This window comes from Taudactylus pleione, unplaced genomic scaffold (genome assembly GCF_031769625.1).
Source record: "Taudactylus pleione unplaced genomic scaffold, aTauple2 ptg000085l, whole genome shotgun sequence".
In the NCBI taxonomy this organism is placed as follows: domain Eukaryota; kingdom Metazoa; phylum Chordata; class Amphibia; order Anura; family Myobatrachidae; genus Taudactylus; species Taudactylus pleione.
The window spans coordinates 8888486-8913291 of record NW_028284487.1 but is presented as its reverse complement, the minus strand read 5'-3'; the positions used below and the strand labels follow the sequence as shown (position 1 = coordinate 8913291).

The 24806-nt window shown below is 46.0% G+C and overlaps 3 non-coding genes across 3 annotated transcripts; 2 read left to right on the top strand and 1 right to left on the bottom strand.

Annotated features, from left to right (window-relative positions):
• Positions 1–7334: 7334 nt before the first annotated feature.
• TRNAQ-CUG (transfer RNA glutamine (anticodon CUG)) lies at positions 7335–7406 on the bottom strand. Its single transcript has one exon. It is a non-coding gene; the product is annotated as a tRNA-Gln (tRNA).
• A 214-nt stretch (positions 7407–7620) lies between these two features.
• TRNAI-AAU (transfer RNA isoleucine (anticodon AAU)) lies at positions 7621–7694 on the top strand. Its single transcript has one exon. It is a non-coding gene; the product is annotated as a tRNA-Ile (tRNA).
• Positions 7695–8139: 445 nt separating this feature from the next.
• TRNAA-UGC (transfer RNA alanine (anticodon UGC)) lies at positions 8140–8211 on the top strand. Its single transcript has one exon. It is a non-coding gene; the product is annotated as a tRNA-Ala (tRNA).
• The last annotated feature ends 16595 nt before the right edge of the window (positions 8212–24806 follow it).

The following is a 24806-nucleotide window of genomic DNA, read 5'->3' as shown; positions in this document are numbered from 1 at the left end:
CCTCAGTACATGGAATGGCAGTGCTGCGGTGCTGGCAGTGTTCTCAGTGAAGGGTACCGGCGGTGTCTGCAGAGTAAGGGTGCCTGTGGTGTCCTCAGTGCAGGTTTGCTGACTGTGTCAGCAGTGCAGGGTCATTCTCAATGCAGGGTGCCGGCGGTGTCCTCAGTGCAGGTTTGCTGACTGTGTCGGCAGTGCAGGGGTGTTCTCAATGCAGGGTGCCAGCGGTGTCCTCAGTGCAGGTTTGCTGACTGTGTCAGCAGTGCTGGGGTGTTCTCAATGCATGGTGCCGGTGGTGTCGGCAGAGCAGGGGTGCCAGCGGTGTCCTCAGTGCATGTGTGCTGACAGTGTCGGCAGTGCAGGGGTGCTGGTGGTGTCCTCAATGTGGCAGTGTCGGCAGTGTGGGGGTTGCTGACAGTGTCCTCAGTACATGGGGCAGCAGTGCAGGGGTGCCGGCAGTGTCAGCGGTTGAGGTGTCGGCAGTGAGGGATGCAGCCAGTGGAGGTGCCGGCAGAGCCGGTGGTGTCAGGTGGCGGGGGATGGTGGGCGCCGTATTCTTTTTCTTCTGTGTTCATTTTCAATGGGCGTACGCTGATTGGCTGAGAGCCGTGACAGATGGCTCTCTCAGCCAGTCAGTGTTAAGCCCGCTCATTACAAAACCTTGTGACCTGACAGCGGGGTCGCAAGGTTTTGTCTCGGGTGAGGGATTCGGGGCAGGCAGGGAGATCCGAGCTTTGCTCGAATTGCCCCAGATCCCCGAAATTCGGGTGGGTGAGGATCTTGATACCCCTGGGTCTTTTACACATTGGAAAGCTCTTTGAAATGTATAGTATGGAGAAATTTCTGTGACAATTGTGCCTAGACATACAGTATATCAACCATGTGAACCACATATTAAATGCATAAGCTGCATTTTACCATCTTAATTACACGTGGGTATTTTAACAGATACGTGGCACTAGCAGGTAACTGACATAGAACTGCATCAGAAAAATATTTATTTAATCAGTAAAGTAGAAATATTCACCCTGACAAACTCTGGGATATACCTGAATACCCTCCCGATTCCTGCGGGAGACTCCCAGATCAAGGCACAGTCTCCCGATGCCCCGGAAATTTAATGAAATCCCCTGCATTCCTCTGCTGTCGGCAGTTGTAGAGCACCTTCTCTAGCTGTAATTGCAGCCGGCGGCCACCAGGGAGAGAGCATATGAAAGAGAGGTGTCCGGAATTGTAGAGCTTCAGCAATATGGCTGCCACCCTTCTTCAGTGAGGGCAGTATTTACCCTCTCCTCTAGTTATCCCTGCTCTCTGCTGCTGGATACAGGGCCATGACAGATGTTGTGTGGCTGTGCTACAGGTATAGAATAGTAATGTATTACTGTACGGTATGTGTGTGTGTCTGGCACTATGCATGTGGGGGGTGCATGGTATGGGTAGGGGGGCTGTATACGGGGCACTATGAGTTTGTGGGTATAGAGGGTATATGTTGATCACTGTATGGGGGTGTATGATGGGTACTGTGTCAGTGTGTTTATGGCGTGTGCATGCAGGGCACTGTATGGGTATGGGGTGTGCATGCTGGGCACTGTATGGGTATGTATGCTGGGCACTGTATGGTGTATGTATATACTGTATGGGTATGGGGGTGTATGCTGAGTGTATGTATAGGAGGGTGTATACTGAACATTATGGGTATGGGGGTGTTTGATGAGCACTGTATGGGTAGGAAACACCCTGAGTGTCAATAGATATGCCCACAGGTGGAGTTACGCATAACCTTTGAGCAGAGCATGACATGCCCCGTTACCAGCGCACCACATTCCGCATTCTACAATCTACCTGAAACTAGTTTTCAAAAGTAGGCAAGTATTCTCTGGGATAGGCCAGGAGAAACATGTAGGATGTTGTTAGTCAAGGCCAGCTGCTTACATGTTCCCTACAAATTCCCTTCATACTCACGTGACAAGTTGTCAGGATGGAGGCAGCAGATAAAGCCTGAGGGTGGCAGTAGATAAAACCTGAGGGTGATTGGTGGGTGTTGTGAAGAACTAAGTAGTTGAGACAATTTGTACATGTACATTATATTCTGATGTACTGCAGGAGTTGATGTTTGATTAATCCTTAATATGGTAAAAGCAATCTGTTTTCTGAATGTTATTCAGTGAATATTGTAGGAGTAACTTTAGGGGGGGAGGGGGGGCACCAGTGCTCTTTCTCGCACAGGGCACCAAAATGTCTAGTTACTAGCTACGGCTCTACTCAAATGTATCCTCCTCAATCCATACTCTGTGACAAAAGAGACACTTTGCATGGGGTGACAAATAAACCCTTTCTTTCCTCAAATTTAGTTCCTCAATTTGTATTCCTTCCTTCCTGGTGGCTGGGGCTCTACCCTAGAAGTATGATTTATTCAGGTCCAAAGTCTATACAATCCCCTGTGAGTCTGGTGGCAGTTTAGAGTTTTGGCTGCCCCACCAGTTTCTCATGGCTGTGAGCAATTCTACAGAGGTACGGGACAATTGGGAAGTGTTTGTTGGCATAATGTGACACCTCATCAGGGCTACTCCCTGAGTGCACAGAGGCTGGCTATAAAAAGTCCCACTTCTATCTCCACTGGTCAGTGTCCAGAGGCTCACATGTCCAAGCAAGTCCGAATCTGGTGATGGTGATCTAGTCAAAAATCCTCCCTTGGCCCTTTAAAACCATAAAGGCAGCATCTCTGAGACAGGATGACCATCAATATTTGCAGTTCTTTACCCATCTCTATCACTTAAAACTTCCACACCAAAATTCACAACGGAAATCTGCTCTCAGTCAGGAGAGCTCAACCAAAACCTCAGCAGTGGGAGTAAAATGTTGGGGCTCTGGGATGTATGGCAGTACAGGGAGACCCTCATATGGATCCTTCATCAATTGTTTCAACTGGTGGCCAATTATCCCAGCAATTTGGGGAGGAGGGCATGGGAGAGGTGAATACTTATGGGCAATTAAATAAGACAAATTAATTCATCTTCTGTGCTTAAATCCATGGCAACTATACAGATGAAAGCATACCCTTCCACCATATAACCATGTCACCAGGTCGCTCTCCCTCCTGCCTCAGCCATCTCTACCTTGCCTACTTCCTGCACTCAGGTCCACATCTACACAAGCCGGGCGGCGGGTGCAGACAGCTGCGGGGGGAGGGTTAGGTTAGGGCCTCCCAGGGGGACTTAGGTTTAGGCTGCGGGGAAGGGGGGTTAGGTTTAGGCACTTACAGAGGGGGTTACGGTTAGGCACTTGGGGGGGAGGTTAGGGTAGGCACCCCTAAGGTAGGGTTAGGGGGGAAATCGCCACTTCACCGCCGGTCTTCCAGCGTCGGGATTTGAACCGCCGGATTTCATACCGATCCCAGGCAATACACACCATCGGCCAATCTGCGTACACTGTTGCAGTTGCGTTCAGTGGTGAATCAGGCCCTTAGTTTCCTATTGATTTAATAAAATAGTGTGTTACAGCATGTACATTGTTGTAACAGATATAAGGTCCTATTGACCTAATACACAAATATACACACTTGCACACAATACTGTAACAGTTTAGACCTAATACAATAAACAGAGGGAATTAGATTGGTGGATGCTTTAGTTAGATTCTGTACCTTGGTGATAAATAAGCGTGAAACTGAGTGAATCCCTCTGTAACCTTTATAGTAACATTAACATGATTGAACATCGCTTTATGAGAGATAACATACTGGCAGTGGAATTGTCATAGTCTCCACCTACACCACTAGCTCTCATCCCCTCTCACAGTCCACACATATTCTTTCTTTAACATCCTCCTTACCTTTGGTCAACATTCCTGTGTGACTGGATCATAGAGCCCACCAAGAAGTAGCACCTATCCTTGCCTATTTCCTTATAGATCCTAAGCTTGCGAGCAGGGCCTTCCTACCTCTATATATGTCTGTCTGTTATTACCCAGTTTTGTTCTATTAATGTTGTTTCCAATTATGAAGCGCAACTGAATATGTTGCACTATACAGTAAAGGAAACTGTTAATAAATAAATAAATAATAAATGTATTGTTACGGGGATGCAGGACTTCAGGGAAAGTGATTATATCCATCTCCGAATATGCTTGTAATAGAACTATATCTATACCTTGCTTCCTATTGACTTGTTTGCACCTCTGAATCTCATTCACAGTGGAATTCCGTGACCAGATATATCAGGCAGCCTATTGCAGTATTCCACTGGTAGCTTTCCCCAGTAGAGCAATCGAGGCAGCTGCTTCTCTGGGTGGTGGGAGAAGACATTGTAGGCAGCAACTTTCAGCAGCCACCTGACAGAACAGTTCCTGCCAGAGAGACTCCTCAAGCAGCACACAATTCAAGGCCTCATCATTCAACAACTCAGAACAATCTTCCAAGCATTCCATCAATTCCACTAGACTTATCATGGGACTAGAGAAAAAGAATCTTCAACTTCAAACTCCAATATTCACTGAAGGAAATCGGTAGCAGGGAACAAGGGCTCTTGGAATAGCTGGAGAATCTTCTAAGCAGCCTCTGGGGTTACATCCATCCACTTGAGTTTGTCAAAACATCAGTCTCCACTACTAATGCTATGTTTCTTGGGCTTCTGGGTCTTAAAAGTTTTCTGCTCCCCTTACACTACAGCGACAATCAGGTTGTGTCTCACCTAGGGCGGGATGTATCAAGCACCATTGATCGCATGTATAGCGGATTTTACTAACGCCATATGAATGTAGTTTTGAGATTAAAACAGCAGATGACAGTGCTTCCGAAAAGAGCTATCCCTTGTGTTGTGAGGACTTCCGGGTTTACACGCTCTGCACATGCTTGGCCATTGGCCAGCACATGTGTGAGCCGCGGGGGTTACTGGGAATGATTCGGTAAGAAGCCCATAGTTTTCCCACAGGGCAAGGGGGCTCATAAAAGACTGTAACACAGAGGTGGAGTGTAGAGAAGAGATGTATGGTGTGAACTCTGAAGAGCAAGAAGGAAAGTAGAATTCAGGGCGGGGGATAGAGAGCCAGGAAAAAGTCAACTTCACTGCCATGTCAGCCCTAGGGACAGAGGCCCTGATTCAGAGCCGCTCGTTATTTGTGAACGCTCATTCTGAATCAGGGCGGGCCAGGTTTTTTTTAACCCCGGCCTCCAGGCTGCTCGCTAAGCTTGCGACGAGACCCTTGTGGTAGGGTCTCATCCATCGCAAGCCCAAGTGAACTTCCTGCTCTAATAGAGCAGGAAGTTCACTACTGACATCACGTGTGATGTCAGTAGGGCAGGCGTTCCTTCAGAAACACCTCCGTTTGTGTAGCCACCCCCCCTCCCCGCTTACAAAACGGGGCGAGCTGTTGATCAACATCGATAGCCGCCCTGTCTTGTAGAGAGTGATTTCTCGCTCGCTCCGTGGCTTACACACGTGCAGGCCATCGACCCGCTTGCAAGCGCGTCTGAATCAGGCCCAGAGTTTAGGTTCCCAGCCTCTGCAGAGCTCTCTTTTGTGGTGACCTTGCATCAATTAACAAAATCACGATCAAGAATCCGTTTCCCTTCCCACTCATTTTAAACTTTTTTAAATTATTCAACAAACTATTATACACAGGGGTCTACAAACCAAACTTGCTAACTTTATCTGTGCCCCCTCTGGGATAGTCCTGGAAGGGGTACTGATGTCTTATGTGAGGGAGTGGTGCATTATACAATGGGGGTTGGGAATATGTGTCCTTGCTGTTCGCAGCATTTTACAGTGAGGGATGGGGCTATAGCCTATGATATTGCGATTCAATATAAATCGCATCATTAAATGCAAATGCTGCCCACTTCAATGAGGAAGTGACTTCTAAGCAGGGAGTGGGACAACTCTGGGCCTGATTATTTATGGATTGCAACTGTGATTGCAATAGCGATTATGCACGCAGTCTCCCTGCGATAGTATGCTAATCCATTGCGATCGCTATGTCGTTGCAGCACAACATAAGGACGCCCACTTTACCTTACACACATCCATAATCCTTAGCAAGACTGCGAAACCATCGGTAACATCGAGTACAATCGCAGCCTCATGAACACTTGCGCAAGCTCTGACCTTACTCAGGAATTGCTAACTTCGTCAGGACCGACAACAAAAATCTTGGGGCCCAGTACACTGATTTCTCTGGGGCCCCCACCTCCTCACCACCACCCCCGAGCCCACCACCCACAGATCCCTCCCTTGCATGTGTGATATGTGATGCATGATAATGTTAATTGAAAGATGTGCCAACCTTTAAATAAAGTAAAAATACATTATTACTTACCACACTGTCTCTGTCACTGATAATGCAGGCTGACTTTTCTTCCAAGGTCTTTTTGTTGACAGTGATGTGGATGACTCAGGGGTAGGAGAGTGTCTGTAGCCAGCCATCCTCAGTCCTCCGCCCCTAATCACCTTTGTCAGCCCTCAGCTTCTCATCACCATCCACAGCCCCACTACCTTCTTCAGCCACCAATCACCTTCCTCAGCCCCCATCACCATCCTCAGCCCCCATCACCATCCTCAGCCCCCATTACCTTCCTCAGCCCTCAGACTCATCACCATCCACAGCCCCACCACCTTCCTCAGCTCCCATCAACTTTCTCAGCCCCCATCACCTTCTTCAGCCCCATCACCTTTCTCAGCCCCCAACACCATCCTCAGCCCCCAACACCATCCTCATCCCCATCACCTTCCTCAGCCCTCAGACTCTCATCCGCATCCACAGCCCCACCACCTTCCTCAACCCCCATCACCTTCCTCAGCCCCATCACCATCCTCAGCCTACAGCCCCTCATCACCACCCTCAGCCCCATCACCATCCTCAGCCCCATCACCACCCCTTGTATTCCCAAACATTCCAGTTCAGTATGAGGGGAGACGGCATTCAACACGAAGGATGGACAGTACATACACTGGCTGCTCAGCCGATTCAATGCCACAGCCATCAACCATTTAAATTGGTATGTGAGCCTTCATAAGTATTGAGGAATTTTATTATAGATCTCTCTCTGTAAAGAATTTTAATATAGATCTCTCTCAGCCTTTTATATATATATATAAAAGGTTAACGCTGCTCTTCACCTCTATGGGGGGATTTCAAGTGTGTTGAGCGCACTTCTCCGTTCCGGCACGCACTTCTGCAGGCGCAGACATTTCTACTCCCAGCCCTCTGAGCTGGCAAGCAGAAATAACCCGTTTGATCAAACGGGACTTTTCGCAGGCTCAACAACGTCCCTTCATTTTGATGGGTTGCTAACTAATATAAAGATATGTCTAAGATATGTCAAAATGTCTTCGAAAATATTTAGGTCCCACCGAGATTTGAACTCGGATCGCTGGATTCAGAGTCCAGAGTGCTAACCATTACACCATGGAACCCTTAACTTTTTCCATGTTTCATGCTGATATATCCCAATTATTAATAGTATGTATTATATGTTATTTTATAAATAGATTATAGTCTTATCATGGATCCCATCAAAGATCATCTTATTAGTCACAGACAGTCAGCAACACTACCAAGCAGATATCACATAAAGTTGTTTAACATACTATGCCATATCATAGAGTACCAATCTCGCACAATACCAATGGCCGGTTAGCTCAGTTGGTTAGAGCGTGGTGCTAATAACGCCAAGGTCGCGGGTTCGATCCCCGTACGGGCCAAGTGATTTTTGCACAAAATGCACTTTCACATTTTTTTAGTCTTGTTCAAAAATAATTTACAGAATATTGCAATATTTTATTTGTTCGCAGTAACAACTTTACTTGAAAAATTTTAAACAGTTGTGCTGACTTATAAAAGTTTATGGAGATCTAATATTTGCGATTAGCTGCTCTTCCTGAGAAAACAGGCAGGACACAGCAATATGTTAAATTGCGTTGTAGTATTCAGCAACAGTCCTTACTGTATGCATATGTCCAGAACAAACAAAGCAGTACATGCCATACCTGTATTACATGTATATTTCTTAGAATATTATTTTATAAGCCATCTGATTTTATTTCCCTGTAACAAAGAGTTACTAAAGAAAATAAGTGCCTGCGCCCGTCTAACAAATTGTGTAATGCGAATTATCACACCAAGACTACTGGCATCACTACATAGAAAGGGGATGTAGCTCAGTGGTAGAGCGCATGCTTTGCATGTATGAGGCCCCGGGTTCAATCCCCGGCATCTCCATTTTTATTTTTTTTATTACACAATTTAAGAAAGTTATTTGTCACGAAGAGAACAGCACATATATAAAGAGTCTCATTTTACATCCAGAAGTAACTAAAATAAGTCACAAAGAAGTGTCATACTACACTGCTGCAGACTCTTTATTGGAGACATTCTTTACAGTTAGTTCTTGCAAATCACGTCGCCTTACGGCTTATAGCTTTATTTGCAGAAAGTGTACGGCCAGATGTATGATGGTGTCTGTGAAACTGTAACTTGTACTGAAAAGTCACAATTTTTATTTTCCCTGTACACACGGAGAGCGGAAACAGGTGAGATGGACGTGACTGTGTACTGTACTATATTTTGCCTTTCTAGTTTCCTTTTCCCCCTGCAGCCTCATTCTTGCTGCAGCTTGTACTACAGGACGGCTGCTTCATACTGGTGAGGTCTCTAAAGAGTGTCTCATCCAAACAGTCTTTCCCTTCTACCAATCATTATAGCTAACGCCTTCTCTACTGTAGATTGTAAAAAGGTTTAAACGTGTTGCTTGACCTTTAAAACATTTGTGTTGTATACAATTAATCTTTATAACTTTTGGACTGTGCCCAAATTTCTACTTAAAGTTAAAATGTAACAGGAGAAATAGTTGGGTCAAACCTTAATTACATAGCTTTAGCTAAGGATATTTATCCACTTACAGACACTGCAACAGATAAATGAATCAAAACCAAAATTAGTGGAGTATACTTTGATATTCATTTATATGGTGCCGTTGAAAATGTAACAACATATAAAACAAATAGGAAAATTGTAGGTAAGTTCTTAATTGACAATGGGCCTGATTCAGCAAGGAACGCACGGATGCAGCCGCACACACCTGTCCACTGCGAGCATATGCTAATAAATGCATACACACGTAGAATAAGCAGACGCCTAGCAAAAACACAATACCTCCCACCTCCTGTAACGTGCGTTCTGTTATACCACGCAAGACAGCGGAAACATCGGTATCATCGAACACAGCATATTAGTGGTTGACCTGACTCCACGCAGGATGTGTGCCACTTCCTGCGTGCAACTAGACCTCAGGCTCCGGCCGTCGCCGCAAGGGCTTAATTATGCACCCCCCTAAGACGCGGTCCAAACGCACAGGAACGCCTGCGTTTGCCCATCCACCCCCACAAAACGATACTTCCTGTCAATCACTTTTCTCTGGGTCTGTATTGCCTCTGCACACGCAGTACCCATCACAATAGCTAGTTTGTGCACTGCGATGCATACGCATGCAGAGGGCTAAAACATCGGCCGAGTGCGTGCGTTCTCTTCTGTGCGTTCCTTGCTGAATCAAGTCCAGTCATTAGAACACAGGTTCTCAAACTCAGTCCTCAGGACCTCAAACAGTGCATGTTTTCCAGGTCTCTACACAGAATCACAAGTTAAAAAATTAGCTCCACCTGTGGATCTCTTAAAATGTGTCAGTGAGTAATTAATACACCTATGGACCTGTCAGGAGGCCTAGAAAAAGTGAACTGTGTGGGGTCCTGTGGACCGAGTTTGAGAACCACTGCATTAGAAGAATCACTTAATATTCCCACCTTTGCAGGAATATTAATGGTGATGGTCATTGATTGCTTAACTATCGTTGGCATGAAACCTTCGATGGTTTTCACCCATTGATGGACATCCCTGCTCTGGGGAATGGCAGGCGGCAAGCCAATCAGTGAATGGGCATGGGGCATTACAGTCTGACAGCCATCATTGGTGGAGAACCATCAGATTCCCGCCATTGATGTCAAAACCATCAACCATCTATAGCTGACCATCGGTAGTTCATCAATAGTAAATGGCCATCCCTAAGTCACAATAGCGGCATGCCAGGCGCTTCTGATGTGAGGCTGCCACTCGGCCACAAACCTACCCTCCAAACACCAATTCAAGTGTTTTGGAAACCAGTGGCAGGAGAGCATCATTGTTGCTCTTCTTTACAACCCATGGGACACATTCATTGGCAGGCAGTAAAGAGTTGTCAAAATTCTCGTCCACATTAGTAAATACCTCCAAACATTTCGGACCCATGAACCATGCTCACATCCCTAGGAGTGTGCGATTTCTGTTATTTCCACTTTGAACACCCATTCTCCTGTATATCCCCGTAAGTATTAGACCCCCCCGAATCTGCCCCCTTGCAAAGGGTGTCAGATCTGTCCCCCTTGCCACCGCATGGCACTGCATACTTTTTAAAAAACATTTGGGAAGGGAAAGTGACCATGCCTCCCTAATTTGGCCTCGTACCTGGGTCAGTCACTGCTCTTGACAGACTGTATGCAAATAGTGAACACCTATTTTTTGCACTATCCAAAAATTAGGACTGTTGGGAGATATGCATATCATATGGTGAAGCCTCAGAGAGCAGAAGGGAGGATACCAACCAAGATTGCAGTACAAAATGATGAGTAGACGCATAGGCACTCACCTTCTAAAGAGGTTAATTTGAAAAGTATTTTGATAAGTTACAAAAATCATACATGCAAAGTCCAGATAACCAAAACTTAAAATACAGAATATTAAATTGTGTGTGATCTGACGATTAATATTATTTACTAGATAGATGTCTGTGTGTGTGTGTGTGATCTGTTTGTTCTTGCTATCACTCCGCTCTTCGGCTGCCTCTGTCTCTCACATGCTCTCGATCTCCTGGTGGGCCGACTCTCTCCCCCTTTCCCTCATGCCCTAAAGCTCTATGAGTTTGACCCCAAACAGCTCACTTTACTACACCTACTGTGGGACTAAGAGGGAGTTGTATCTTCTCGCTATATTTTATCTAGCACAGTCTACAAAATAACAGAAGCTTATTGGATGCTGTGGGGAACTTCTACACTTAATGGGGTCTATTCATGAAGTAGTGAAAAGTCCTGCTTAACTGAAAACAGGTCTATCACAGCTTCGGTCTACTCATGAAGCAGGTTGCCGTGGAGAAGTTATGGCTTCTCCAGCGGCGCCCCAGCTCTGTGTCTGGATTGCTTCATAGAAGAGCAATTCATAGAAGAATTTAAAGCTCTGCTTTCTGTTCCTCTGCAGTGTACAGATTACTCCATCTCAGGGCGGCATAATCTTTACAGTAAAATGAAAAGAGCAGGGAAGTTGAATACTTACCTGCTCTCTGGCCGGCACTGGCTCCGCCCCCAGTAGACTAGCATAATTTACAGCAGCTCTGACATGACCTGCTGCTCTCAGACGCAGGCGCATGCGCAGTGGAAGCAGACATATCGGACTCCAGATATGTCTGTCTTCGCACTGTTACCAAGGATCGCTGGGGGGTCAGTTACCACAAGAAGACACCAGACAAGTAAGTGTACATGAATGGCTACAAAACTTCACTATATATTGCATCGATGTGATGAGATATATAGTGACATTTTTCAGTAGCCAGTTCATGTTCTACATGACTAGAAGACAGCTATCTCTCTCAAAGGTTTGCTAGATCTCCCTCCAAGTATCTTTAGCTGTCTATTTTTGACAGGGACAGGCTTCCGTTTCCTTTTCATACAGGTCCAGCGCAAACAAAGGCACCTTTGTGGAGGTGATGACATTGGGGGACAGGCATACTCATCAGCTGTGGCCATGTACTCTGGGCCTGATTCAGACCCGCTCGCAAGCGGTCGATGGTGCCCTAGTGCGCATGCGCACGACGGAGGCTGCTCCGTCGTGCACATGCGCGAGACCCAGCTAGCGACGGGGAAGTCGTCGCTCCGGGTCTCGCACCAAAGGGGGCGTGCTGTTGATGTTGATTGACAGCACGCCCCCTTTGGTGGGCGTGCCGGGGCGTGGCTGCCAGACGGAGGCATTACCATGGGAACGCCTACCGTCTGGGTCCGGCCCCACTGACATCACTAGTGATGTCAGTGGGAGTGATTTTGGCTCTGGTAGAGCCAAAATCACTCCAGGGCTTCCGGTCACCGAGACCCTACCGCAGGGTCTCGTCGCAAGCCCGATGGGCGCGATGGTCTTGACCATCGCGACCATCTTTTTGGCCGCTCGCATATGCTGTGGGTGGACACCCACAGCTATGCGAGCGGCCAGGAGGCCGCTCCAAGTTTTGGTAGGAGGGCCCTGATTCAGAGCGAGCGCTCTGGTCAGAGCGTCTGGCTCTGAATCAGGCCCTCTGTGCGCTACTGACACAATTACATATTTTTTGTTCTCCAAGGATAGACTAAAATAAGCCCCTAACTGGATAGAGAAGATAGCAACTTTACAACCATTTTTGCACACCCTGCACCCATGATAGATACTCCAATGCTGACAAGTCTTACCCAGCATTAGAATATTGTTTTGCAAAAACCTGTAAACTTTCAATGCTTTTGGATCATGGCTACTTGATTGTTGCTTAAATTCAATCTGCCTATGAATCATGTATAACTGAAGCTGCCACGTCAGGGCTGAAACGTACGGAGCCACCACCGTTACTTGGCGAGAAAACGTCTGTTCCCTTTCCTGGCAGTATACTGTAAGTACTCATTATACAGCCAGCTCCAGCACTGAGAACTTATATCACTAGCATATCACTCCGCAACTACTAATAGAGCACTTCATTCCTTCTGTTCTCTAACTACTAATAGAGCACTTCATTCCTTCCTTTCTATAACTACTAATAGTGCACTTCATTCCTTCCTGTCTATAACTACTAATAGAGCACTTCATTCCTTCCTGTCTATAACTACTAATAGTGCACTTCATTTCTTCCTTTCTATAACTACTAATAGTGCACTTCATTCCTTCCTGTCTATAACTACTAAAAGAGCACTTCATGCCTTCCCTTCTATAACTACTAATAGAGCACTTCATGCCTTCCTTTCTATAACTACTAATAGAGCACTTCATTACTTCTATTCTATAACTACTAATAGAGCACTTCATTACTTCTATTCTATAACTACTAATAGAGCACTTCATTCCTTCTGTTCTATAACTACTAATAGAGCACTTCATTCCTTCTATTCTATAACTACTAATATAACACTTCATTCCTTCTATTCTATAACTACTAATATAGCACTTCATTCCTTCTATTCTAAAACTACTAATATAGAACAGAAGAAATGAAGTGCTATATTAGTAGTTATAGAACAGAAGGAATGAAGTGCTATATTAGTAGTTATAGAACAGAAGGAATGAAGTGCTATATTAGTAGTTATAGAAGTAATGAAGTGCTATATTAGTAGTTATAGAAGTAATGAAGTGCTATAACTACTAATATAGAACAGAAGAAATGAAGTGCTCTATTAGTAGTTATAGAACAGAAGGAATGAAGTGCTATATTAGTAGTTATAGAACAGAAGGAATGAAGTGCTATATTAGTAGTTATAGAACAGAAGGAATGAAGTGCTATATTAGTAGTTATAGAAGTAATGAAGTGCTATATTAGTAGTTATAGAAGTAATGAAGTGCTATAACTACTAATATAGAACAGAAGAAATTAAGTGCTCTATTAGTAGTTATAGAACAGAAGGAATGAAGTGCTATATTAGTAGTTATAGAACAGAAGGAATGAAGTGCTATATTAGTAGTTATAGAACAGAAGGAATGAAGTGCTATATTAGTAGTTATAGAAGTAATGAAGTGCTATATTAGTAGTTATAGAAGTAATGAAGTGCTATAACTACTAATATAGAACAGAAGAAATGAAGTGCTCTATTAGTAGTTATAGAACAGAAGGAATGAAGTGCTATATTAGTAGTTATAGAACAGAAGGAATGAAGTGCTATATTAGTAGTTATAGAACAGAAGGAATGAAGTGCTATATTAGTAGTTATAGAAGTAATGAAGTGCTATATTAGTAGTTATAGAAGTAATGAAGTGCTATATTAGTAGTTATAGAAGTAATGAAGTGCTATATTAGTAGTTATAGAAGTAATGAAGTGCTATATTAGTAGTTATGGAAGTAATGAAGTGCTATATTAGTAGTTATAGAAGTAATGAAGTGCTATATTAGTAGTTATAGAACAGAAGGAATGAAGTGCTATATTAGTAGTTATAGAAGTAATGAAGTGCTATATTAGTAGTTATAGAAGTAATGAAGTGCTATAACTACTAATATAGAACAGAAGGAATGAAGTGCTATATTAGTAGTTATAGAAGTAATGAAGTGCTATATTAGTAGTTATAGAAGTAATGAAGTGCTATATTAGTAGTTATAGAAGTAATGAAGTGCTATATTTGTAGTTATAGAACAGAAGGAATGAAGTGCTATATTAGTAGTTATAGAAGTAATGAAGTGCTATATTAGTAGTTATAGAAGTAATGAAGTGCTATAACTACTAATATAGAACAGAAGAAATGAAGTGCTCTATTAGTAGTTATAGAACAGAAGGAATGAAGTGCTATATTAGTAGTTATAGAAGTAATGAAGTGCTATATTAGTAGTTATAGAAGTAATGAAGTGCTATATTAGTAGTTATAGAAGTAATGAAGTGCTATATTAGTAGTTATAGAAGTAATGAAGTGCTATATTAGTAGTTATAGAAGTAATGAAGTGCTATATTAGTAGTTATAGAAGTAATGAAGTGCTATAACTACTAATATAGCACTTCATTTCTTCTGTTCACTCCACATCATTTCATTTTCCAACAAAAAAAGTTGCTAAATAACACAGCAGAAAACCACTCAAAAACACCTGTGAAACAGTTCACATTGCATTGGTAATCCCAAAATGAAATTAAGCCACTCCCCATTGTTTTTAATAAAATTAAAAAAAAAGATTTATTTGCTTTGTTTTCATTTTGCTATGGTGTGAAATGAAGTCACAGCAAATACTATGTACAGCACATGGGCTGTTATAAAAATGTAACAGACCTGCGCTGGTACAAAAATGACAGAAGTGTACAGAAACCTGCTCAAAATACAAATTAAACCAAGATAATTATAGATTAAAAGGAAACATGAGAATAGTTGCTGTACATTGTACAGCTCCTTATTATTAGTAACTCAGGGCCTCATTCAGACCCACTCGCAAGCGGCTGTCCGCTCGCAAGTGGGTCGATGGTGTGCACTGCGCATGCGCACGATGGAGGGAGCTCCGTCGTGCGCATGCGCCAGACGCGACGAGCAAGGGACTTTCCTTCGCTCGTTGTGTCTGATCAAAGGGGGCGTGCTGTCGATGTTGATTGACAGCACGCCCCCTTTGGTGGGCGTGCCGGGGGCGTGCCTGCCAGATGGAGGCGTTCCCAAGGGAACGCCTACCGTCAGAAGCCGGCCCCACTGACATCACTAGTGATGTCAGTGGGAGTGATTTTGGCTCTGATAGAGCCAAAATCACTCCAGGGCTTGTGGTCGAAAATCCCGACCACAGGCTTCTGGTCGCACTGGCGATGGTCGCGATGGTCAAGACCATCGCGACCATCATCCTGCACGCTCGTATGTGCTGTGGGTGGTGACCCACAGCTATACGAGCGTCCAGGAGGACGCTCCATTTTTATGGAGGACGGCCCTCATTCAGAGCGAGCGCTCTGCTCAGAGCGTCCGGCTCTGAATGAGGGCCTCAGTTCGCACTGACCATTGCTTTTCACCACTACTATGTACACAGGCCCTGATTCAGAGCCGGACGCTCTGACCAGAGCGCTCGCTCTGAATCAGGGCCTACCTCCATAAATATGGAGCGTCCTCCTGGACGCTCGTATAGCTGTGGGTCACCACCCACAGCATATACGAGCGTGCAGGATGATGGTCGAGATGGTCTTGACCATCGCGACCATCGCCACTGCGAGCAGAAGCCTGCGGTTGAGTTTCTCAACCGCAAGGCCAGGAGTGATTTTGGCTCTATCAGAGCCAAAATCACTCCCACTGACATCACTAGTGATGTCAGTGGGGCCGGCTTCTGACGGTAGGCATTCCCTTGGGAACGCCTCCGTCTGGCAGGCACGCCCCCGGCACGCCCACCAAAGGGGGCGTGCTGTCAATCAACATCGACAGCACGCCCCCTTTGATCAGACACTACGAGCGAAGGAAAGTCCTTCGCTCGTCGCGTCTGGCGCATGCGCACGACGGAGCTCCCTCCGTCGTGCGCATGCGCAGTGCAGACCATCGACCCACTTGCGAGCGGACAGCCGCTCGCTAGTGGGTCTGAATCAGGGCCACAGTGCATACATTATTTGGATTCTTCAATCTTGCAATACTTTTGTCCTAGCGCATTTGGAGGTGGGCGCAATTGCGTCTTTTTACACGGGATGGGTACGGGATGCTGGCAGTCAGTATCCTGACGCCGGCATCCCGACAGGGCTAGCATACCGACACTTGTCGGTCAGTATTCTAACCCTCCCCCTCTCCCGACCCTAACCCTCCCTCCCTTGTGCCTGAAGCTAACCTCCCCCCCAGTCTATAAACCTAACCACCACCTCCCCGCACCCTAAACCTAAAGCTGCATATATACACAACGATTTTTTGAACGATTATCGTTAACAACATCATTTATCGTTCAATCGTTAAAAAATCGTTCACTTTCTAAGTTAAAATGATGAACGATTGTCGTTCATGTGCGTTAACGTTTGTAGTTTGTAGTTCAGTCAAACTGACCAACTCAACGATTTTCATTAAGGGAATATGCAAAAATCGTTTGTAGTTCAAAAAAATCGTTCATTACACTTTAAAAAAATCTGACAGATAATCTTTCATAAAATCGTTGGTAACAAAATCGTGTGTGTATGCAGCTTAACCCTCCACTCTTATGGTCTCATTCAGACCCGGTCGCAAGCGGCGATGTGCTCGCAACTGGGTCGATGGTCCCCACAGAGCATGCGCACGACGGACCCGGCTAGCGACGGGCGCTCCGTCGCTAGGGGTCTTGTAGCAGACGGGGCGAGCTGTCGATGTTGAGTGACAGCTCGCCCCGTTTGCTGGGCGGGCCGGGGGCATGCCCGGCCAAACTGAGGCGTTCCAGTCGGAACAGAGCAGGAAGTTCCCTGGGGCTTACGAGTGCCCAGACCCGACTTTAGGGTCTGGTCGTAAGCCCCGATGGTCGCGATGGTGATGACCATAGCGACCATCACCCTGATCGCAAGCTAAGCTGTGGGTGGTAACCCACAGCTTAGCTTGCGACCTGAAAGCAGCACTTCAAAACAAGAAGTGCCCGCCCTCACTCAGAGTGAGCGATCGCTTCTTGCGATCGACTCTGAATGAGGGCCTTAGTGCCTAGCCACTAACGCTAACGCTCCCCCCCAACCCCACTACTTACCTTCGGGATTCTGGCGGTCGGGATCCCGGCGCCGGGATTTTCTGAGCGCTGGACTCCCCGCACTTGGGATATTGACCGCATCCCTTTTTACAGCGGCTGTTCATAATTATGCTAAAGCCACAGGAGGCGTCTTAAGTGATAAGATGCCCACTGCCGGCTTCTCTGATCAGCTGCTGTGCCCAAAGACACAGCATGAGATCAAGTGCATGACCATCGGACATCTAAGTAACCTTCAGGTTATTCAGGATGTCCGGTGAAATCATGCTGCCGGGGCCAAAGAAGCGCCATTGGATTCGGAACATGCAGAAAACAAGGCAGTCACTTACCCATTTTCTGGAAAGCTGCCTGTTGCCGCCCCCCAAATGTCAGCAACATGACAGTCTTGCTGTGGTTTTGGGGCACTGAAAGCCACATCGCATCCCCAGATCTGTATATGTGCAGTGCAGTTCCTGCGTGTGTGCAGATCTACAATCATTGGCCAACTGCGCAAATAATCAAAATAGTATCCACATCTGAATCAGCCAAGAATAGGGGAACGCAGAGATTAGAGAAATTCTAAGATAATATGCAACTTTTAAAATGTGTCATTACTTTTGTTGCCATTAAATAAATGTGTTGTATCTTCTTTACCAGCTCCACTCTGATTATCAACTCTGCTGTTTTTATCTCCAGAAGACATATGTACTATGGGTGACCATCAGACCAGTGATGGTGAAACCATTGACAATCAGACCATCAATGGTTGTTAACCATCATGATCCTGATGGTGACTGCCAGGCTAGCTATGCGCATGCACGGGGAGCCGTCAGCGCATGCACGCACCCTACCCATCGATGGTTAAATGTCAATGGTGAAAAACCTTCAATGGCAGAGCCGTCAATGGACATCACTAATATGTACCGACTTTTAAAATCAGGTGCCAGGATCAGAAAATCATGTCCTCACCTCCGATATCTCCAGCATTGTACACCGGTGAACGGAGCCCTAATGACTGATAAGCATAAATCAATTTATGTAGCCCCCAGACTGCCCACTTTCATGGGGAACTTGGGGCCCTATTCAGAGGCGCACGCTATTTGTGTTCGCTCGCTCTGAATCAGGGCGTCCCTATTTTTTAATATTCCGGCCTCCAGGCCACTCACACAGCTGTGGGTGACTACACAGAGCTTGTGCGAGTGGCCTGGCGATGGTAGCGATTATCACGACCATCGGCATTGCGAGGAGACCCTTGTGGTAGGGTCTCTGCACTCGCAATGCCAAGTGGACTTCCAGCTCTAATAGAGCCGGAAGTCCACTACTGACATCACGAGTGATGTCAGCAGGGCCGCCCACAAACGGCAGGTGTTCCTTCAGAAACGCCTCTGTTTGTTCATCCACCACCCCCCACCCGCCTACAAAACGGGGCGAGCTGTCGATCAACATCGATAGCCGCCCCATTTTGCTGCGAGCTCCGGAGCGAGTGAAGGTCTCACGTGCTCTGGGGCTCACGCGTGCGCACTGGGCCACAATCGACCCGCTTGCGAGCACTATGCGCTCGCGAGCGGGTCTGAATCAGGCCCTTGGTGCGATCAGGGAAGCTATCTATTCTCCAGGAATGTGGAAGTACTCCCCGAAATTCAGCATAATCACAAGGAAACAATGGTGTACATGCTAGTCTAACTTCAGTTGTGGGAGAATTATTTGATAGCAAATCAGAATGAATGAGCTTCAGTCTGATTCATCCCCAGATTGTTACTGTACTGCGCTGCGCTTAGTGTAACACAATGGAGGCAACGTATGGTGCTCTAGCTGCTGTGGAACTACACATCCCAGAATGCCTTGCTACACAGTTTTGCTGTTAGGACATGCTAAAAATGAGGCAAGGAAACCTGGGATGTGTAGTTCCACAGCAGCTGGAGTGCCGGACGTTGCTTTCCCCTGGTCTAGTAACAAAATAAAGAGTCTAAAATTAAGAGTCTAAATCTGTTGACACTTACGGTATGCACGATATATTGTTCATACAACCGACAAATAATATATCGTTCAGTGCATCTGGCCATGTGAACACAAGAACGTCTTTTACAGATATGTTGCCAGCAGTTGCGATATATCTGGAAGACGTTCGCATCTGCTTGTATATGTACACGTCCGACCAACACATATGCTGTCCACAGGAACCAGCAACAATGACATCACAGCTAGTTTCTTTGTCCAGATTTATCGTGCAGCCGATTGGTAAGTGTGAATGCTTATCAAAAAACGATTGGTCGTTCGGCCAGTCAGTCTACCAAGTGTGTACCCCGCAAAGCTTGGGTGCCTGGAAGCCTCCTTCACACAGGAAAGATACTATACAGTTACCCAGTGCTTGAAGAGGGAATTTAGAAGTGGCTATATGGAAATTTGAATCAATCGTCTCCCTCCAAAGCTTTAGGGATTTCGATAACAAGACAAATTTTTTTAATTAACTGAAGTGGAATGGTTTTACAAACAGATATTATCTTTGAAAATTTGAATGTAGGTGATAATGTGACCTAATGGGGTTCTGCATATGCCCTGTGGTTCTGATTACCAACCCTGTGTCTGCCTGAATTGACATGCGGCCTGGTGGTACATAAAAGTGTAAAACCATTTACTAAAAAGCAATAAACTCATCTGGTCAGAAAAGCCTTTAACCAGATAAACAATTAACAATTTATTACCAGTTATTTATATAGCACACACTTATTCCACAGTGTTTTACAGAGAATATTTGGCCATTCACATCAGTCCCTGCCCATATCACATGCACACTAGGGTTAATTTTGTTGGGAGCCAATTAACCTACCAGCATATTTTTGGAAACCGGAGTAGCTGGGAGGAAACCCACGCAAGCACAGGGAGAATATACAAACTCCACACAGGTGGGAATCAAACCCACAACCTCAGTGCTGTGAGGCAGTAATGCTAACCATTACACCATCATTTCACAGGATTTACCCTATACTCATAACTCTATTCCACATGGTTCTCAAACTTGGTCCTCAGGACCCCAAACAGTGCATGTTTTCCGGATTTCCTTACAGAATCACAAGCGATATAAATAACTCCACCTCTGAATCTTCTAAAATGTATCAGTTAGAAATGAATACACCTGTGCACCTTCAAAATGTGAACTGTGTGGGGTCCTGAGGACTGATTCAGACCCACTCACGAGTGCTGAGCGCTCGCAAGCGGTTCGGTTGGCCCAGTGCGCATGACGGAGCCGGCTCCGTCGTGCGCATGCGCGAGACCCGGATAGCGGCGGGCAAGCCATCGATCAGGGTATCGTACCAAAGGGGGCGTGCTGTCGATGGTGAGTGACAGCACGCCCCCTTTGGTGGGCGTGGCTGTCCAGACGGAGGCGTTCCCATGGGAATGCCTACCGTCTGGGGCCGGCCCCACTCACATCACAAGTGATGTCAGTGGGAGTGCATTCGGCTCTGATAGAGCCGAAAGCACTCCAGGGCTTGCGGCAACGAGACCCTACCACAAGGGTCTCGTCGCAAGCCTGATGGTCGCAATGGTCTTGACCATCGCGACCATCTTCCTGGCCGCTCGCTATAGCTGTGGGTGGTCACCCGCAGTTATACGAGCGGCCATGAGGGTGCTCTAAAAATTAAGAAGGACGGCCCTGATTCAGAGCGAGCGCTCTGTCAGAGCATCCGGCTCTGAATCAGGCCCGAGTTTGAGAACCACTGCTCTATTCATTGTAGGGTGATCTGCCGGAGAGAGTTCATAATGGATATCTAATGCTTACCTTTCGGTCCCGACCTGTCCCGCTATCCCCATACAATAGTTTTAAAGAAAGAAAAAAAAAACATGTCTTTTAGGGGCCTACTTATCAAGCTTTTTTTTTCAGAACATTATCTAGAAACTGCAGTGATTATATGAATTATTGCTATGTACCAATAGCCTAATGCAGGAGATTCCTATATACCAAACTCCGAAAAAGTTTTTAGGCGTTTGGCCCCATTAGCTTACACCATCTTCAGATGGTGTAAATGGCTTTAACCTATGGAGGCTTCTTTGCAGAAGAGAGATATTCCGATCCATCTCCAGCAAGCCTCCAGATGGTTCCGGAAACTGACACTGGGCCTGATTCAGACCTAGTTGCGAGCGCTGAGCGCTCGCATCCGGGTCGATGGTGGACCAGAATGCATGTGCACGACGGATCTGGCTCCGTCGTGCGCATGCGCGAGACCTGGATAGCGACGGGCAATCCGTCGCTCCGGGTCTCGTACCAAAGGGGGCGTGCTGTCGATGTTGAGTGACAGCCCACCCCCTTTGGTGGGCGGGCCAGGGGAGTGGCTGCCCAAACGGAGGCATTCCCATGTGAACGCCTCCGTTTGGGGCCGGCCCCACTGACATCACTCGTGATGTCAGTGGGAGAGATTTCGGCTCTGTTAGAGATGAAATCTCTCTGGGGCTTGCGGCAACGAGACCCTACCACAAGGGTCTTGTCGCAAGCCCGAAGGTCGTGATGGTCTTGACCATCGCGACCATCTTCCTGGCCGCTCGCTATAGCTGTGGGTGGTCACCCCCAGCTATGCGCTCTAAAAAAAAAAATAGCCCGGCCCTGATTCATAGCGAGCGCTCTGTCAGGGCGTCCGGCTCTGAATCAGGGCCTCTGTGTGTGCATGCTGTGGAAGTAACTCTCAGGGACAGTGGCTATCGCTACTGTTGCCCCTGTGTGTTAAGTTTAGTACACAGTGGGGATTTTTTTTATACCAAATGAACATATCCGCCGCGATACAGATTGTTAATAATCGCAACAGTGCCACGACTATTAATACATAGGCCCCGTAGTAATCAAATAGTGAGTTTCACACAAAATGTGCTCAAATTGGTGAGAGAATAAATAGAAAGTAATAATAATAATAATAATAAATTTATCTATATAGCGCTTTTCTCCTAAAGGACTCAAAGTGCTTTACATTTGCCTTTACAGTACAAAATACAAAATCAGCTTAAACAAGGGACATTAGTGAAATGCTGGGTGAAGAGGTAAGTCTTGAGTCTATTTTTGAAGGATTCTAGAGTGGAGGCCTCTCGAACTGTGCGGGGAAGTGAGTTCCATAAGGTTGGAGCCCCAAAACTGAAAGCTCAACCCCCAAACGAATTCCAGGAGATTCTAGGTACTGTTAATAATCCTTCGTCAACGGATCGCAGTAATCGAGTGTGACGGTAAGGAAACAGAAGCTGCTTTAGGTACCCTGGGCCATGGTCATGTAGGGCTTTGAAAGCCAACCTTGAAAACAATTCGCCATCTGAGGCAGCCAGTGAAGGGAGTAGAGAGTGGGTGTTATGCGGTTATGGTATAACATACCTTTAACTCTTTTTCTTCGAGGTTCATAGGGTCCACAGGGATACCATGGGGTATGTAGGTGGAGTAATCCATTGCACCAAACAGTTACAGCTTTCAAGTTCCCAGCATGCACAGGTATCCTCCCTATATACCCTGCCCCCAGCTACAGGCATTCAGTTTGTAAACAAGCCTAACGGCAAGAGACGGAAAGTGGAGAAGGAAGTACAATGTAAATAAGAATCCCTCTTAATTTTTTTTTTGAGAGTGTATCAGTGATACAAAAAGAAAGGAACAGATCCAAACTGAGGCCAGGTGCATCAGGGTGGGTGCCCTGTGGACCCTATGAACCTCTAAGAAAAAGAATTAACAAAAGGTATGTTATACCATAACTCTTATTTTCTTCTTCGGGTTTCATAGGGTCCACAGGGTTACCATGGGGATGTCCTAAAGCAGTTCCCTTAAGGGTGGGGATACTCCTGAGCAGAGAGGAGAATCCGCCGCCCAAAGGAAGTTTCCTGGGAGGCCAAAGTGTGGACTGAAGACCAAGTCGCCGCCTTACACAACTGTTCTGCAGAGACGCCATGTCTAAATGCCCACAATGGTCCCACAGACAGAGTAGAATGTGCTGCCACCGGGTCCGGAACAGGAATATCAGCCTGAGTATACATAGAAATAGTCATACGCAGCCAGCATCTGCTTGTTATCTGGCCAGCCCTGCTTATGAAAGCATAACAACACAAAAATGCATCTGATTTTCTGATGGGGTTGGTACGATCCTCGTAGATACGAAGAGTTTGAACCACATCCAGTGAAGCTTCACCTACAGAAAGGCCAGAAGACTGAAAGGCTGGGACTACAATTTCTTCATTCATATGAAAACGGGATACCATCTTTGGAAGGTAACCCGCTCGTGTACGGAAGACAGCTCTATTCTGATGAAAAATCAAATATGGAGAGTGACATGAAAGTGCTGCCAAATCAGAAACTCTGTGAGCTGAGGAGATAGTGAGGAGAAAAAGCATCTTGGCTGTCAACCAGCCTGCAGTGCCCTGAGAACCAAGGATAAATCTCACGGTACCACCGGAGGGACAAACGTCGGTTGCAGACAGAGAACACGTCTGGCAGAGTGGCAATTCTGCGCTGGAGCAAAACTGACAATGCAGAAACCTGAACTCTGAAGGTAGCCAGATGAAGACCTAAGTCTAGTCCAGCCTGAAGAAAAGCAAGAACTTGAGAGACCCTGAAAACCTTTGGGTCATATTTTTGGTGAAAAAATGAATGCCAAATTATGTGATAAATGCGGGCCAAAGCAGGCTTCCTTGCCCTAAGCATCGTCTGGATCACAGAAGTAGTAAAACCTTTTGCCCTTAAGACGGAAGACTCAAGAGCCATGCCGTCAAAGCCAGCCACGGTAGATCCGAATGCAGACAGGGACCCTGCACTAGCAAATCCAGTCATAGAGGAAGTGGACTGTCTATGGATAGAATTGTCAGATCAGTGAACCAATGTCTCCTGGGCCAGGCAGGAGCTATTAGTATCATCCTGCCACCTTCTTGCTTGAATTTTCTGACCTTTGGTAAGAGGGAGATTGGAGGGAACAGGTATACCAACCTGAAGTTCCACCTCACTGCTAGAGCATCCACAAAGACAGTTGAAGAAAGAGAAGACTTTTTCCATTGATTATCCAGCCGTGCTCTTGCAGACAGGCAATGGTCATTTGGAGATGGTGTTGTAAAACCCCCGAAGATTGTGCCAATATCAGGACGTCCAAGTATGGCAGTATCCTGACTCCTTGTCGCCTGAGATGAGCCGCCATGACTGCCATTATCTTGATGAATACCCGAGGGGCTGTGGAGAGACCTGAGGGCAGAGCCTGAAATTAGTAATGTTGCTGACCCACCGCAAACCCCAGAAACTTTTGGTGAGGTTGTGCAATAGGTACATGCAGATATGCATCCTGTATGTCTAGGGAAACCATAAAATCTCCAGGATCCATTGCCAGCATAATTGACCATAGGGTTTGCATATGCAATTTGGTTACATGGATGAATTTGTTAAGAGACTTTAGATTCAGAATAGGGCAATGAG